A 16,866-nucleotide genomic window follows, 5' to 3' on the forward strand; every position below is an offset into this window, starting at 1 on the left:
CTCCAATCTAAACTGCATTTTTGCCTCCTCCTTCTCAAAGAAGCATCCATGTCTCTTGCATTTGCCCTTTTGAGTCCCACTAGCATCTTTGTTCAGACGCTCATCACTTCACTACCTATGCTATGCAAGTGTACTTCTATTCAGTACTGCAGACAGGTCGCCTGTCTCCCACCTCTCCGAATTAAATCCATCCTGCAGATCCCTGCCAGCATCGTCATCTTAAAATATCTTCCTAAAATACCATCGGAAATGTCATCTGTTGAAAACTTCACTGGGTCCCCATTTCTTAGAGAATAGGGGGGCCAGGTGCAGGGATTAACACCTGTAATCACAGTGCTTTGGGAAGCCAAGGTGGTAGGATCACTTGAGGCCAGGAGTTTGAGATCAGCCTGACCAACATAGTGAGACCTTCATTTCTCAAAAAAAAAAAAAAGTTTTTTAATTAGCCACATGTGGTGGCATGCACCTGCAGTCCCGGCTACTTGGGAGGCTGAGGCAGGAAGATTGCTTGTAAGGATGCAGTGTGTTGTATTGAGACACTGCACTCCAACCTGGGCAACAGAATGAGATCATGTCCCAAAAAAGAGAAAGAGAATAAGGGAGACATTCCCAAATCTGCATGTGACATCAGCCTCACAACCTCTCCTACCTGCCTTGCCATGACTCCTAACACCTACCCTCTGAGCCACTGGCAAACTGTAGTTCACTAGAACCTGCATATCCGAGGTTGCTCAAGCTTGTTGTCTGACCTGCAATTTGTTACCCAAAGACAGTCCAATCTTCAAAACCAAGGCCTGCTTTTTTCGGGGAACCTCCCTTGAGCATACAAAGCTACAGGGCTCTCCATGTCCCAAAACTCCTGGGAGAATTCACATTCGCTTTCTTCTCTTGTACTATTAGGGAGCCACCATAGGTTCTGTCAGGGTAATGACTATGTTTTGAATCCTTTTATAATAGCAAACCCAGTAGGGGATCAACAAATACATCAGGGAGTAATGACTGGCTAAGCCTGCAACAAAAGGAATGTCTTCTGAGTTGGTGCTAACACCCACCCAAATATTAAGAAATTATTTCTTTTCTGGATAAGAAGGAAAATGAGATCCCTCAACGTGATTTTTTTCTACCAAACGTTATATTTGCAAAAGAAGTGTAACTCTCACTAATTTCTAAAACTTAGGCCTATGCCAATTATTTTATTCTAAAAGCAGAGATGAATCTTACTTTCTAAAACACCCTCTAAAATACATTAAGTGCTGGGACACCATGTATCTGTAAGGGCTTCACAAAGTACTTGGGATCTAGTAAGTGACCAACAAACATTTGTTGAATAAATGGATGGGGGTTTCCTTTTGCTTTGATCCATTTCTTATACAAAGAGACTCCGGTAAGCATAGAACTAAAGGTCCCAAATGAAAATGGAAGAGTTGAAGAAACTCAGTAAAGAATCAGCTCTAAGCAGAATTTAGCTCCTCCCCCATTTCTTTTCCCCATCCCACAAAAAGCAAATTTCATTTACTTATGAGGTTCTTTAGAAGATGCAAGTTTAAATGAAAAAGCATCACTATACTGTGAATGACCAGCATGCCTTTGGACTCAAGTAACACTTGCCATAAAGCACACATATTAAATGCAACAAAAATGCAGAAAATCCACTACCAAAAACATGTGATCTTACTTACTTAATGAGGAGTAGATATCTTTGAAATAGGTGTACATGTGGGAAAGGCAGCAAATACTATACACTTTTTAAAAGTATACATCGATACATGCCTGTGTATATGATAGACAATTATGTATTGTCAACCTAAAAGCAAGAAGCTAGGGCAAAATTAATGTAAGTTGAGAGTTTATTTGAGCCAAGCTTGAGGACTGCAACCCAGCAGCATAGATTCCAGCTGCCCTGAATAATACTCCAATAAGCAGCAGTTACAAGTGGATTTTTAGGCCAGGCAAGGCAGATTTTCAGGAGGCCGAGGCAGGCAGATTGCTTGAGCCCCGGAGTTCAAGACCAGCCTGGGCAACATGACAAAACACAGTCTCTACAAAAAAACACAAAAAGTAGCCAGTCATGGTAGTGTGTCCCAGTGATCCCAGCAACTCAGGAGGCTGAGGTAGGAGGATTGCTTGAGCCTGGAGGCAGAGTTTGCACTAAGCTGAGATGATGCCACTGCACTCCAGCCTGGATGACAGAGTGAGACCCTGTCTCAAAAAAAAAAAAGTGGATTTTTAAAGGCGAAAGAGGGCACAGACAGTGGACTGACACACAGTTGTGAGGAATTCTCACTAGTTTACAGAAATAACATTGATTAGTGATTGGCTATACACTACAACTACAGGGTGTGGGTTATAGTGTCATTAGTAGACTACTTTATACCTACTTGCGGCAATAGCAAGCAGTTTCAAGAGACAAATATGTTATCCATGCATGGTGGCACATGCCGGTAGTCACAGCTACTCAGGGGGTCCAGGCGAGAGGACAGCTTGAGCCCAGGTGTTCAAGGCTGCAGCGAGCTATATGATCATGCCACAGCACTCCAAGCTGGGTGACAGATGAAGACCCTGTCTCAAAAAATTAGTAAATAAGAGAGATGACTACATAGCTAAAGGGGGGAGTAAGGTGTTACCGCTGTCTCATTTTAATGTCTCTCTGAGCCTGATCATCAAAAGGACTTGCAGCCGGTTACAGTGGTTCACGCCTGTAATCCCAGCACTTTGGGAGGCTGAGGCGGGTGGATCACTTGAGCTCAGGAGTTCGAGACCAGCCTGGCCAACATAGTGAAAGCCCGTCTCTACTAAAAATACAAAAAATTAGCAAGGCCGCCTGTAATCCCAGCTACTTCAGCCTGGGTGACAGAGCAAGACTCCATCTCAAAAATAAATAAAAAATAAAAGGACTTGCATTCCTCAAATAAAAGTTATTTTCTCATTATCAATTGTAAACCTGTTTTTAAATGTTGATACCAATTGACAATATCAAATGTAAGACAGTATCTTTGAAATCAAAGTAAATAAAAATGATCTAAAGCTTTAAAATGAGGAATATATGCCAGGCATGGTGGCTCACGCCTGTAATCCCAGCACTTTGGGAGGCTGAGGCGGGTGGATTACTTGAGCTCAGGAATTCGAGACCAGCCTAGCCAACATAGAGAAACCCTGTCTCTACTAAAAATACAAAAAAATTAGCCAAGCGTGGTGGTGGGCGCCTGTAATTCCAGCTACTCGGGAGGCTGAGGCAGGAGAATTGCTTGAACGCAGGAGGCAGAGGTTGCAGTGAGCCAAGATCACGCCACTGCACTCCAGCCTGGGTGACACAGCAAGACTCCATCTTTTTAAAAAAAAAAAAAAAAAAAAAAAAAAAAAAAACTATTTCTACATGGTTCTATAGCTTGTATTCTCAGTGGAGCAAGAAAGCCTGTAATAAATACCTTTGCAAATACAGAACACTCAGCAGATGGAATCTGAACTTTAAAATATGCCCTTAACATGTTACTTTACCAAAATTACTTCTCATTCATACCCAGGCATCTTGGAAAGCTACATCCATTTACACAGCAAATGAGCAGTTTGTAGAACCGCACGGCACACCAAAAACAGCTGACACATCTCCTTAGATTTAAAACAAAGTCATCCCAGCATCTCATTTTCATCCTACCATAGCCTTATCTAATTCTTTAATGTTCTCTTTACTTTGATGAGGAATTTAATTATAAACAAAAAAAAAGAAAATACATCTATAAACGCTTACCCCACAACTAATAACACTTAGATATTATGTTAGTTATAGCATGTTTAACCTTGTTCTCCTCAGTGTTCATTTAATGTTTTACCTTTTTTTCACTTGGCCCAGTACAAGCAAGTTTCATTCTGCTATATAGTCTCTATAACCATTAAATGGCTGCATGTTGTTTCTTCTAATGAATAACCATGGCTGACTTCACCATTTTCCTGTTGTTGAACTTCTGAAGTTATTCTAATGGTTTCGGAAATTAAATAATGTGGGACTGAATATCCTTACCCATAATTTCAATTCCCTAGGGATAACTAGTATTACAGAGGACTGCAAGGGCATGAACATTTTTGTAGATCTCGATAATCATGCCAAATTGCTGTTCCGAGAAGATGCAGTCTTTTACACAGCATCACCAACAATGTCCAAATGCACCAGGCCACTGTGACTTTGCAGCGTCAGGTATGTTAATCATTTTTGGTTTTGCCAATTTAACAGGATATAGGATAATATTTTAACTTTTGAGTCTCTGAAGACTAGGTTTATTCGGTGCTTTTCTGTGGCTTTTTACTGGTTAATTCCCTCCTTTGTGAATTGCCCACTTGGGTCCTTTGGGCAAACATCCACTAGGCACTTAATGTTCTTCTCATAAATTTGATGGAGTCAAAGTGCCTCATAAGTGTTTTGCATTTTCAATTAGAAGCTTTCATAATATGAAAGAATAATAGAGACTTAATTCCATCACCTATCAGTTGGATAAATGTTCAGAAGTAAACCAACATTATCACTACCCCCAAGGACTCCCACCTGTGGGAAATAAAATGTGCTTTACTTTAAGCCAGTGGCTCTCCAAGTTATAAACACAGTCCACATTTCTCACCTATTACTACTTTCCACTAGAACAAACTCAGTGATAAAAGTGGACTATCACCACATAAACAGAGGGGAGAAAATACACACCTATTTAGAAACAGAGTCACAAATGAGTCATATTTTAACAGCAAAACATACCTGACTTCAATTCTCATTATTAGAAAATTATAACTCCAAAGCACTGTTGATGCTAAAAACACAGCACTACATCCTATAGATCTGGCCAAAGAACTCTCAACAAACTGCATGGAGTCACCTTTCAGGCAAGGCTTGGCTTCTAAAATCAAGGCTAAGGTTAAGACAAAATTATCCTTGAAAATTACCTAAATAGCACACACAGTAACCACATGTGGTTTTCTGAGTGCTGCATTACCTTTCACAAAGCCTAACCCTGCCAATTTTCCTGCAGCGTTGGAAGGGATTGCTGTTTCTATGGTTGAATACCAGAAGAAACGCATCTGGCCTGTATTTAAGGAGATGTTGCATGAAAAAAATATGTATTGTTAATTATTTTTAAGCAAACATTGAGACTTGAATTATATAAGTTAAATGCACATGACACAATGCAACTGTAAACTGATGATAAAGACAAATGAACTAATTTATAATTTAAAACCAAAACAAAAGCAGCAATTGAAAACCACAATCAACTCAAAACTACACTGATCTTATACCGATAAAACATCCTTCTCACAATTGGCTTGAATTAAAACTACCTGCATGCACATATGTCACTGCTTTGCAATCCTGCCAAGTACTAAGTGACATCCAGACTTTAGAATACTGAACTGAAATCATCAATGAAATCTAGCAATTTCACTGGTATCTGTATTTGATATAATTTTTCATTTACAGATACCAAATTTCAGTGACTCCTGGAAGTTTACCTAGTTATGAAGATGTATGGAATAGTAGAACCCAGTGGAGAATTTACATCCACACTCAAGGTTTCTCAGTAATTGTGCTCTGAAAGTCACTGCTTTGAAAACAAGTGCCAAACAGATAAAGGAAACAAAAAATATGAGCAAAAGTGGGGATTTTTTAAAGTCACAAATCCTTTCAATTTGGAGACTTACACAACATAGAAGCAGCATAGAACTCAATATTTCAAGCTCATATGACAGAGCAGCTGCTCAAAATATAGCAGCACTCTAAATTTATATACTACTGAACCAAGATTGACCACCAAAAGGAACAAATCAGTCAGGCATGATGGCTCACACCTGTAATCCCAACAGTTTGGGAGGCTGAAACAGGAGGATCGCTTGAGGTCAGGAGTTGAGACCAGCCTGGACAACAAAGCAGGACCTCATCTCTACAAAAAAACTAGCCAGGCATGATGGTGTGTGCCTGCAGTCCCAGCTACTTGAGAGGCTGAGACAGGAGGATCGCTTTAGCCCAGGAGTTTGAGGCTGCAGTGAGCTGTGATGCATGACTGCACTCCAGCCTTACAGGACCAAGGAGTCTGTAAGTCTCCTTACAGGACCAAGCCTGGGCAGGCAAGCAGAATGCAAGGCTGCCAGTTCAAGGTGCCCTTTGTCCAAACAATCTACTACAAGAGATGTATGTGTGAGAGAATGAAGAAATTTGGGTGCAAATATAAAGGAAAGCAAAGTCGATGATGTATTGCTATGAGAGTTTGTCACTTACTGCCTAAAGAAACCAAAGAAGTGGAGAGAACTCTCATTTTTTTTAACCACACAAATTTGTACAGAATCAAGATGTAAAGAGAAATCTGTAGGTATTATTCTAGAATTTAAAAGACATATCATAAGAACTCTTGACCCACCTCTGAAGAAGTAATAAGCAAAGCTATCATCCTCACCACCTTCATGCTTTTCAATTAATAACTTTGTTCATTTTCCAAAGTAATATATGGCCAGGCATGGTGGCTTACACCTGTAATCCCAGCATTTCAGGAGGCCAATGCAGAAGGATTGATTGAGCTCAGGAGTTCGAGATCAGCCTGGGCAACACAGTAAGACCTTGTCTCTACTAAAAATTTATACATACAATACTACAGGTTCATGGTTGAAATTTTGGAAAAGCATGAAGCCAATAAAATTCATCCATAACTCTGACCAAAAAAGAATTGATCAGTTAGGCAGCCAAGAACCCTGGAAGAAAGTGAGAATATAATTTTGGAACTAGTAATAAGAAGACAAGGGAACAATAAACCCAGCAGGACACCATCTCTAAGGTCTAGAGAACTAATTTTGACAAGTCCAAGAAAAATATACCTCAGACACCTACAAGAGATTACTATTTATGTGGCACAGGAGACACTAACATACGACAATCTGAGAAAGAATGGCATGATCCAAAGCAATTAATCTGACTGGCTAGGGAGCTCAGTTTTTAAAACAGCAGATCTAAACACTTCAGGGGCCAGCACATGGCCAGGGAGGAAACAAAAATGTGGTATGAACCACAGGGAACTTTGTCAGAAGACAAATCCAGAATTAGCTGAAGTTCTTGAACAATTTTTTTTTTATTTTTTAGTAAGCAGAGGAAGGACAGCAAGGTTTTAAGCTATATTTGGGGCCAGGAAGAGATAAGCTACAAATAGAATATAGCTCCTATTAACTAATCATATGCTTTCTTGGTCTTTCACAACAGAAGAATCTTCAAACTAGTGAAGGAACAACATTGTGAGCAGAAAATTAGAAGCCTCCTCCCATCCGAATTCCATTGGTGGAAAAAGAAAAAAAAAAAACAAGGAGACTATTTCCAAGTATTTTCAGTAGTGGGTTTTTTTTGGGGGGGGGGGGCACTGGGCGTGGGGGATGGAGTCTCGCTCTGTCGCCCAGGCTAGAGTGCAATGGCACAATCTCAGCTCACTGCAATCTCCACCTCCCAAGTTCAAGCAATTCTCCTGCCTCAGCCTCCTGAGTAGCTGGACTTACAGGCATGTGCCAACACGTCTGGCTAATTTTTTTTTTTTTTGTATCTTTAGTAGAGACAGGGTTTCACCATGTTGGCCAGGCTGGTCTCAAACTCCTGACCTCGTGATCCACCCGCTTCAGCCTCCCAGAGTGCTGGGATTACAGGCGTGAGCCACCGCGCCTGGCCTTCAGTAGTCTTATGTCATTTCCCTGCTTTGGAACCTTCAAAGACTCCTGCCTGCTCACAAAGCAGGGACATCTTCCTATGTGACAAAGGACTCTATACTCAGTCCTTCAAGCCCCTTCCCTCCACCATCCCACCCTCTTCCCCTGGTGGACTCGGCCAGATCTGCCTCAGAAGTCAATTTCCCTGGCTGGTCTCTAACTCACCGTCAGCCTGAGAGGAGTTGAGAATGCCTTCCCTGCAGCCCCATGTCCTCACATATGTGTCTCCTACTCCATTTCCACCTTTGCGAACATTTTACACAACCTCTCTCTCCCTGCACAGGGGGCTCTTAGAGGGCACCCTCACAGTGCAGCACCAGGTATACAGTAGATGCTCATTAGACATTTGGATAATTTTTATTTTTTAGAGACAGGGTCTCACTCTGTCACCCAGGCTGCAATACAGTGGTGCAATCGCTGCAGCCTCGAACTCTCAAGCTCAAGCAATCCTCCCACCTCAGCCTCCTGAGTAGCTGGAACTACAGGCATGCACTACAACAGTCAGCTAATTTTTGTTGTTGTTGTTGTTGTTGAGATGGGGGTTTTGCTTTGTTGCCCAGGCTGGTCTTGAACTCCTGGGCTCAAATGATCCTCCTGCCTCAGCCTCTCAAAGTGTTGGGATTACAGGTGTGAGCCACCTCACCCAGCCAAGCATTTGTTAATTAATCAACTGATTCCCTGAGGAATGATGGTGAGTCTAGGAAAGAGACCAGAAAATTAAGATGAGCACTGCCCTGCCTCCGGCAAGGAGGCCTCTAGGAAAGAGACTGCTGTCAAGTTACCACCACATCCACGGCTCTTGAGTTAGAGCTTTATCCTCCAGCAGCCTTCAGAGGTACCACTGTCCCTCCGTATCCGTGAAGGATTAGTTACAGGATCCCTGTGGATACCAAAATCCAAGGATGCTTAACTCCCTGATATGAAATGGCACAGCATTTGCATATAACCTCTTGTATACTCTAAATCAGCTCTAAATCACTTATAATACCTAATACAAAACTCACTAAGCTCCAAGCCAATGTGTGTGGCTTTAGGCAAGACATTTAAGCTTGTGGTATCTCCAGGTGTTCATCTGTAAATGGACAGGGGAAATAGGGAGGAAGGTTGCAGTCTTCTGGATTCTAAATCCCTCGGGCCAAGGACAGAAATAAGGCAAAGGCTGGTTCAAATCCACTTGTTTGGCAAGTAGCTGGCAATTTCACTGTGCTGCCTTAACCATCATGTTCTCAGCTTTAAGAACTGGGCATCATGAATGAAGGGGAACAGACTTTGTCTGTGTTGCTAAATGGCAAACATGAATTAACAAGGGGGAAAATGCAGCAACAATCAAGCCAACAGAGCATTTTCCAATAAGAAATGTTATCCCCTAGAATTGACTGCCTTGAAAGGTGCCAAGTGCATGGCCACAGACAATATCCTCCAGCAGAGACATGGTGGAGGAAAATTTCTACACTGTTTAGAAGATCTACACATTTAGAAGGGACCTCGTAGGTTCCTTTCAACTCTAAATTCTATTTTATGAATTACATGACTAAGAAACTATATGTATGCTGAAAAGACGTGACAAATTATGTGTTTAATAACATTAAGAGCTTGCCAAAAAAAAGAGCTGGCTGTTTAAAATACCTGGTATGATTAAATAAATCTCATTTCACCTATCGTGTCCTTAACGTGAGGTAGAGCAGTATTTTTGTTCACAAAGGACTGACAAACAGCAGCTAACTGAGAAAGTTGTCAGATTCTGACTTAGAAAAGTCTAGCATCCTTCAGCATACATAGTATATTTAGTCGTTCAGTATTAATATGTTTAAAGTTACAGTCACCATCCAAATAAACTAAAGCAGGCCGGGCACAGTGACTCATACCTGTAATCCCAGCTCTTTGGGAGGCTGAGGTGGGCGGATCACTTGGGGTCAGGAGCTCAAGACCAGCCTGGCCAACACGGCGAAACCCTGTCTCTACTAAAAATACAAAAATTAGCCAGGTGGTGCACACCTGTAATCCCAGCTACTCGGGAGGCTGAGGCAGGAGAATCACTTGAACCCGGGAGGCGAAGGCTGCAGTGAGCCAAGATCATGCCACTGCACTCTGGCCTGGGTGAAAGCGCTAGACTCCATCTCAAAAAATAAAATAAAATAAAACAAAAAATAAAATAAAGCAGCCGGGCGCGGTAGCTCACGCCTGTAATCCCAGCACTTTGGGAGGATGAGGCCCAGCAGATCACGACGTCAGGAGATCGAGACCATCCTGGCTAACACGGTGAAACCTCATCTCCGCTAAAATAAAAAAAATAAAATAAATTAGCCAGGCATGGTGGCGGGCACCTGTAGTCCTAACTACTCGGGAGGCTGGGGCAGAAGAATGGCATGAACCCGGGAGGCAGAGCTTGCAGTGGGCTGAGATCGCGCCACTGCACTCCAGGCTGGGCGACACAGCGTGACTCCGTCTCAAAAATAAAATAAAATAAAGCAACTATGCAGATATCACCAGCTTTTAAATTTTCTTCAAGAAACCCTCTGAATTCAGTCCTTCTGTGAAGAAAGATGCATTACCTGACACACACAGGCAGGCAGTGGAAGACATTCATTAGCTAGAACATTTCAATAGCAAAGCATGCAAAACTGCAAATTCCATCTAGACAAGATCCATGCCTGGAGACATCCAACGTGGCACTTTCAAGGAGACGTGCCCATTTCAAAGTCCTACACACAGGCGAATTCCTTGGTGATTTTCTTGGGTCTGTCTTCTCTGAGTCCCTTCTAGCTGTAGATCTAAATGCTCGGAAGTAAACAATGACAGTAATGCCACCGAGTGGCGCCTGAAATCAACTGTGACTCTCTACCATTCCCCATCCTATTCTACTTCCCTCCATCTTCTTTCCCCGGAAGACGCATTACACCTGCCGGTAATCCCCATGGAAACTACTGTGAAGTCCATTTTAACTCTGCTTCTTTTGTATGAATGGTTTTAAAGTTGCTGAGACTTATTTCATTAAAAAAATTAATTTGCTCTTGACACAACTAACCTCACAAACTAATCACCAAATACCTTCCTGGTTTTCCATTTCTACCTCCTGACGTGAATGCTCTTTACCATGGAGATGTGGAGAGCACTGGCTGTAAGTCCAAGTACTGGTTTATGGCAGATGTCTCGGAGATCTATCTCAATAGCCCTCTCAAAACACGTTTGTAATGTTGTTGAATATAAAATAACAATTTACATAATAAGGTGCATACGCACCTCCTTTGCACCATTAATAACTTTTTGTTGGCAATATTTTCCAGGGATAAACGTCTAATTATTACAAGCCCGTAATCAGAAAAATGTCTTATGAGCGTGACATTCAGGAATTATTTCTTGGAGGTCATCAGGAGTTACAATAGGAGGAAATCGTGCCCTGCTGTTAAAACTCTACCAGAATTCATTAATAAAAGCACTGCTCAGTAGAAATGTAGTCTTTGGTCTCCTGTCTATTTTATCCCCAGGGACAACAGTACGCCCTTTCTTTTCTCTTGCCACAGTTTTTTACAGAAGCTGTATTTTTTATCATAAAAGGAGGGGAAGCTGCCATTCAAAATTGCTGTTATTTTCCTATTCTGTTTCTCTGGATAAAACAAGACTTCTAAACTAACAAAGGATAATAATCAGTGCGGAGGCAAGATACGCTGAAATAAGGAAATGCTGAAAACTAACATTCACCATGCCACACATAAAAAGCAGATGAAACTCAACATGAAAGCTAAACCTCAAGATATGACTTCACACAGCTATAACGGGAAACATAAAAGCAACTTGGGATTTCCTCTATTTGAAGGGATGCATTTCCGTTTACTTTGTACTTTCCTTGAATTTGAGGCAAGACATCACTCTCGCATCCCACGCATCTCAGCTCAGGCTCGGTATCCAAAAAAAGCTCCGCGCCTCTGGGGACCTGAGGCACCCCTCCCCGCTCTAGCCCGCTGGAGCACCCACATGTGCAGAGGCTCACACGAGCATAAATCAAGGGACATGGCTGACACTAAGCATTGCTGAGAGCCTGCACAGCTGCAGACGCTGCTCACAAGTAAAAGAGACATCCCTCTGCAGGAGGCAGCTGCGGTATTTCACTTGCCTCTCTGACCAGGACCCATGCAGTCCTTGGAAGAGCTGGGCGCTCCCTAGGGCAACTGGTATTTCCTGTCTGTTCTTTGGTCACTTCCCATTCTTTTTTACTGGTTTTTGGTGGTTTCCACATGTGGACAAATAGAGCAGAATAAAGAGGTCCGCCAAATTTCAGCCTCCTTTCACAGATGAGGCTTGGTTTAAAAGGAAAATGAACAAAAGAAAACTTACAAAACCAACAGCCTGATGGTACTTTTAGGAAAAGGTTAGTATGGTTCTGTATGAACGGTAGGTGACAGCTGGATCTGATTCTCTAAGTATACCAGGCCTTTTCCTACAAGACTTTATAATAACTTATTTGTTCTTAAATTCAGGTGGGGCCTCTGGGAGGAAAATAGAACAAAAATTAATTAACAATTTCCAACTGTACCATGCTCAGCACTATACACAGAGTGTAAAAGATATAAAATATTGCCCCCGACCTAGAATACACAGTTCTGTGGGGCAAGACAGCCAAATACCTGAACCAATGAGAGAACACTGTGCTCTATCAGATAATCCAGACTGAACTGAATGGTCCAAATAATCACAAACATGCAGAGGGCAGTGGAAATGTTCTTGAACGTTTTAGACAAACAGAACTGTATAATTAATGGGTTTTTCCCTTCACAGTACATAAACATTCTGAAAGGTAGTACCTAAATCTGGCACCTACTGAGAAATGGTGACACAGCTGCAATGATTTTTTAGATATTTTTAACTTGTAAAGAGAACAGAGTAAGGAAGTGCACTTTGACCCAATTTTAACCATCTGTAATTTTTTTTCTTCCAATCATCCTAACTGGCTTCTAGACCCAAGTGCTAATATGACTGCAAAAGGAAAGCTGCCAACAAATTATGGAGGCCTGATTTAAGGACAGCATGTAACCTAAACACATTGCAGTCAAGTAGTGTGTATGAAGAAAGCTATGCCTGTAAGGAAAGACTGAAGTTCTAAGACAGCAGAGGCAGAATCCAGCCTCCCCCATTGGGCGCTGGAGCAAAGTTTTAGAAAGATTACCCAGGGAATTTTGACAGGGGACTGCAACATGCTCAGAGGCAGCCAGAGGTGCTCAACCAGCCTTAGGGCATATCAAAAAATCTCCAGTGAGAACTCTCCACCCTTCTTAATCCCAAAATGTTAAAATCAACTCCACGTCCATTCTTTTTAAATAACTTTAATCCTCACAATGACATCAAAACATTTTAAGCACTAACCACTCCACTTTTGGCTGATCGAAAGACTTAACAGTAGACATTATTTCCTCTACACATAAAACACTGTTACCTCTACCCAGCAATTTACAGAGATTAATTTATTTTTCTCCCATCCCCACTCTACACCAACTTTATTCCAAGAAGGACTTAAAGTGAGAATATACAAACATTAGGAAAGTTTTTTTTTTTTTTTTTGAGACTGAGTCTTGGTCTGTCACCCAGGCTGGAGTGCAGTGGTGTGATCTTGGCTCACTGCAGCCTCCGCCTCCCGGGTTCCAGCAATTCTCCTGTCCCAGCCTCCCAGGTAGCTGGGATTACAGGCATGCACCACCACACCCAGTTAATTTTTGTATTTTTAGTAGAAATGGGTTTCACCATGTTTGCCAGGCTGGTCTCGAACTCCTGACCTCAGATGACCCATCTGCCCCACCTCCCAAAGTGCTAGGATTACAGGCATGTGCCACCATGCCTGGCCAAGGTTTTAAATCTTATGTACTTTAAAACATTTTAAGACATGTTTGTCAGGGTGTCAAACCTTAAGATTTAGTTGAGTCAAGTTGAATTTTAATCCAAGGGACAATAGGTAAAAAGCATTAATTTGGGAGTATAACACACTGAATGACGCCACTCTTACCTAGAAACTGGGTTTCTAAATGCACTCTCTAAAACACATTTACTTGAATTTTTAAATATTCCTGATTGGCCTCCATTTTTATTTGAAATAGTTTTGCCTCAGGACATATTTTAATTATTTAAGAATATAAGTCCTCGGCCGGGCACAGTGGCTCACGCCTGTAATCCCAGGACTTTGGGAGGCTGAGGCAGGCGGATCACAAGGTCAGGAGATCGAGACCATCCTGGCTAACACGGTGAAACCCCATCTCCACTAAAAATACAAAAAATTAGCTGGGCGTGGTGGCAGGCGCCTGTAATCCCAGCTACTCGGGAGGCTGAGGCAGGAGAATGGCCTGAACCCGGGAGGCGGAGCTTGCAGTGAGCCGAATCGCGCCACTGCACTCCAGCCTGGGTGACAGAGCGAGACTCCGTCTCAAAAAAAAAAAAGAATGTAAGTCCTCTTGCACATTTATAATAAAAACAAGTGATTATACAGTTTTATCACAAAAATATAATCAACCACATCATAAAAACTTTAGAAAGAAAAAAAGGGAGAACAACCCATAATCCCATTACTCCAAAGCAAATACTATTACTGGCTTAGTATGTTGCCAAATCACTCAGTGCATTTTTTTTTTCTAACTACTTGGAAGCAGACTATATATGTAACAGCATCTCATTAAGTGGTTTTTCAAACTTTCACAGTTTTTATAACTATCATTCTGTCATTTAAAATCAGTATTCTAGGCCGGGTACAGTGGCTCATGGCTGTAGACCCAGTACTTTAACAGGCTGAGCAGGAGAATCATTTGAGTCCAAGAGTTTGAGATGAGCCTGGGCAACACAAAGAGACCACGTCTCTACAAAAAACTTTTTAAAAATTACCCAGGCATGGTGGTACATGCCTGTAGTCCCGGCTACTTGGGAGGCTGAGGCAGGAGGATTGCTTGAGCTGGGGTGGTGGAGGCTGCAGTGAGCTGTGACCACGCCACTGTACTCCATCCTGGGTGATGGAGAGACCTTGTCTCAAAAAATAAAATAAAAAACTAGTATTCTAAAAAGTTAATAGTATTCCAAGTCATAAAATATAAATAGCAATATATAAAAAAGTAAAGAAAGAAAACTGTACCCCATGTGAGACAGAAGGAGAAAAAAAGACCCACATGTTTTAGGATTTTTTCACATTCCCCAATGAAGATGTGAATACTAACAAGAGTAGGGCAAAGTGGAGATAAACACTCTCCTGGTATTTTCCAATATACTTTTTTTTTTTTTTTTTTTTTTTTTGAGACGGAGTCTCGCTCTGTCGCCCAGGCTGGGGTGCAGTGGTGCAATCTTGGCTCACTGCAACCTCTGCCTCCCAGGTTCAAGCGATTCTCCTGCCTCAGCCTCCCAAGTTGGGATTACAGGCACGTGCCACCATGCCAGGCTAATTTCTGTATTTTTAGTAGAGACAGGGTTTTGCCATGTTGGCCCGGCTGGTCTTGAACTCCTGACCTCAGGCGATCCGCCCACCTCAGCCTCCTAAAGTGCTGGGATTGCAGGCGTGAGCCACCGTGCCCGGCCCCAATATACTTTTTTAAGGATTTTCTTCCCCTTTTTTTCCCCGTCTCTTCATCTCTTCTCATTTTGTGGAAGGCTGGGAAAGTTAAATATCCTCACACTGTCAAGCGGAAACATCACCGTTCATCAGCGCGAAACCTCCCTGCCGTGATGTACAACAGTCATTTTTCTAGCATTCATTCCCATTTTCACCGCTTAATGTGCTCTTCGAAAAGTTAGTGCCAGAAATCTCATCACTAAGTTTCCTCCCTGACTTAGACTGCCGGAAATGGCTAAAAAGGATACTGGAATTTATTTAAATTAATTTATATGAACAAATATTAAACTGATTACTTAATATATGTGCTGCAGAAAAATTCTATACGTGGACTACTAGACAAAGAGTTCTAAGGACGGTTACAGGGAAAATAATTGCTAATGCCTCATGCAGGAATGTCATTAATCTTTCAGTCTATGCAAAGCTATCTGAGATGTTATACTTTTTGTTTAAACACACAAATGAGATATAACTTTATCTTTTAAAAAATAAATGGTTTTTCAAATCTCAAAAAACCTCAATATCAAAAAACCTGCACATGTATCACACATTTATGCTTTTGAAACCCCAGAAATATAAATCCACAATTTTATATCCTTAATTTTGCATTTTGTAATTTATACTCTTGAAGTACAGAATAACCTTCTCGAAGTAAAAGCATTTTTTGCATCATACTTTTTTTTTTAGAAAGAAAAAGAGGCCAGGCACAGCGGCTCACGTCTGTAATCCCAGCACTTTGGGAGGCTGAGGCAGGCAGATTGCTTGAGCCCAAGAGTTAGAGACCAGCCTGGGCAACACAGCGAGACCATGTCTACAAAAAAATTAGCCAGGCATGGTAGTGCATGCCTGTAGTCCCAGCTGTTTGAGAGGCTGAGGTGGGAGGATTGCCTGAGCCCAGGATTTCAAAGCTGCAGTGAGCCGAGATCACATCACTAACGTGCATTTATAAGGCACAAATGGGACAGGCTCATGTGAAGGTCTTATAAGACATGGGTGGACTGTGTGGACAGAGAGGAATTTATCTAGACATTAGGAAACTTTTGAATTTCACTCCACGTAACATTCCAGAGAAGAAAAAAAAATAATATTATACATTGCTCTTCAAACTATTTTATACAGAACTCTAGTTCAAAGAAGCACTTTGTATGTCCCCCTGAAAGTGTAGGACCAGTTGATGTAGTTATGTGTCATCTCCTGGGTGACAGAGTGAGACCCTGTCTCAAAAAAAAGGAACAGTGTCTTCCCTGCATTTCTCCCCACCCTGCGCATCTTCCTCCCCTTCACTCGTGTGTGTGGTAAAGCCAATAATCAGTGACGTAATGTCAACAGACAGAGGCAGACATACAAACGAAATCACATATGAAATACAGAACTCTGACAATTTACTTTTTCCCTCTCACCCAGCTAACTCATCTCTTTAGGCTTTGCCCATGAGGCTCTGTGGAAGCTCCATCTTGCAAATATTCTCAGCTGATGAGTCCACTCAATGCCCCATCCCAATGTCAGAGTTTCCACTACATGTTATTTATTCTCACAATGACTCTTCCTATCAAGTATTTTGTATTTTGGCCAAAGCTTTGACC

The 16,866-nt window shown here is 41.8% G+C and overlaps 1 protein-coding gene across 35 annotated transcripts in view; it reads right to left on the reverse strand.

Annotated features, from left to right (window-relative positions):
- Positions 1 to 16,866, reverse strand: part of PARD3 (par-3 family cell polarity regulator) — a 710,416-nt gene that overhangs the window by 664,738 nt on the left and 28,812 nt on the right. The window contains exon 1 of one of the 35 annotated variants that reach the window (XM_063669774.1): positions 11,822 to 11,843. The exons of the other annotated variants lie outside the window; for them this stretch is intronic. The gene's annotated coding sequence lies outside the window, so the exon portion shown is untranslated. Of the gene's footprint in view, positions 1 to 11,821; positions 11,844 to 16,866 lie in introns of those variants that run through there. 35 annotated transcript variants of the gene reach the window in all.

The sequence above is a fragment of the Pongo pygmaeus genome, chromosome 8 (assembly GCF_028885625.2).
Source record: "Pongo pygmaeus isolate AG05252 chromosome 8, NHGRI_mPonPyg2-v2.0_pri, whole genome shotgun sequence".
In the NCBI taxonomy this organism is placed as follows: domain Eukaryota; kingdom Metazoa; phylum Chordata; class Mammalia; order Primates; family Hominidae; genus Pongo; species Pongo pygmaeus.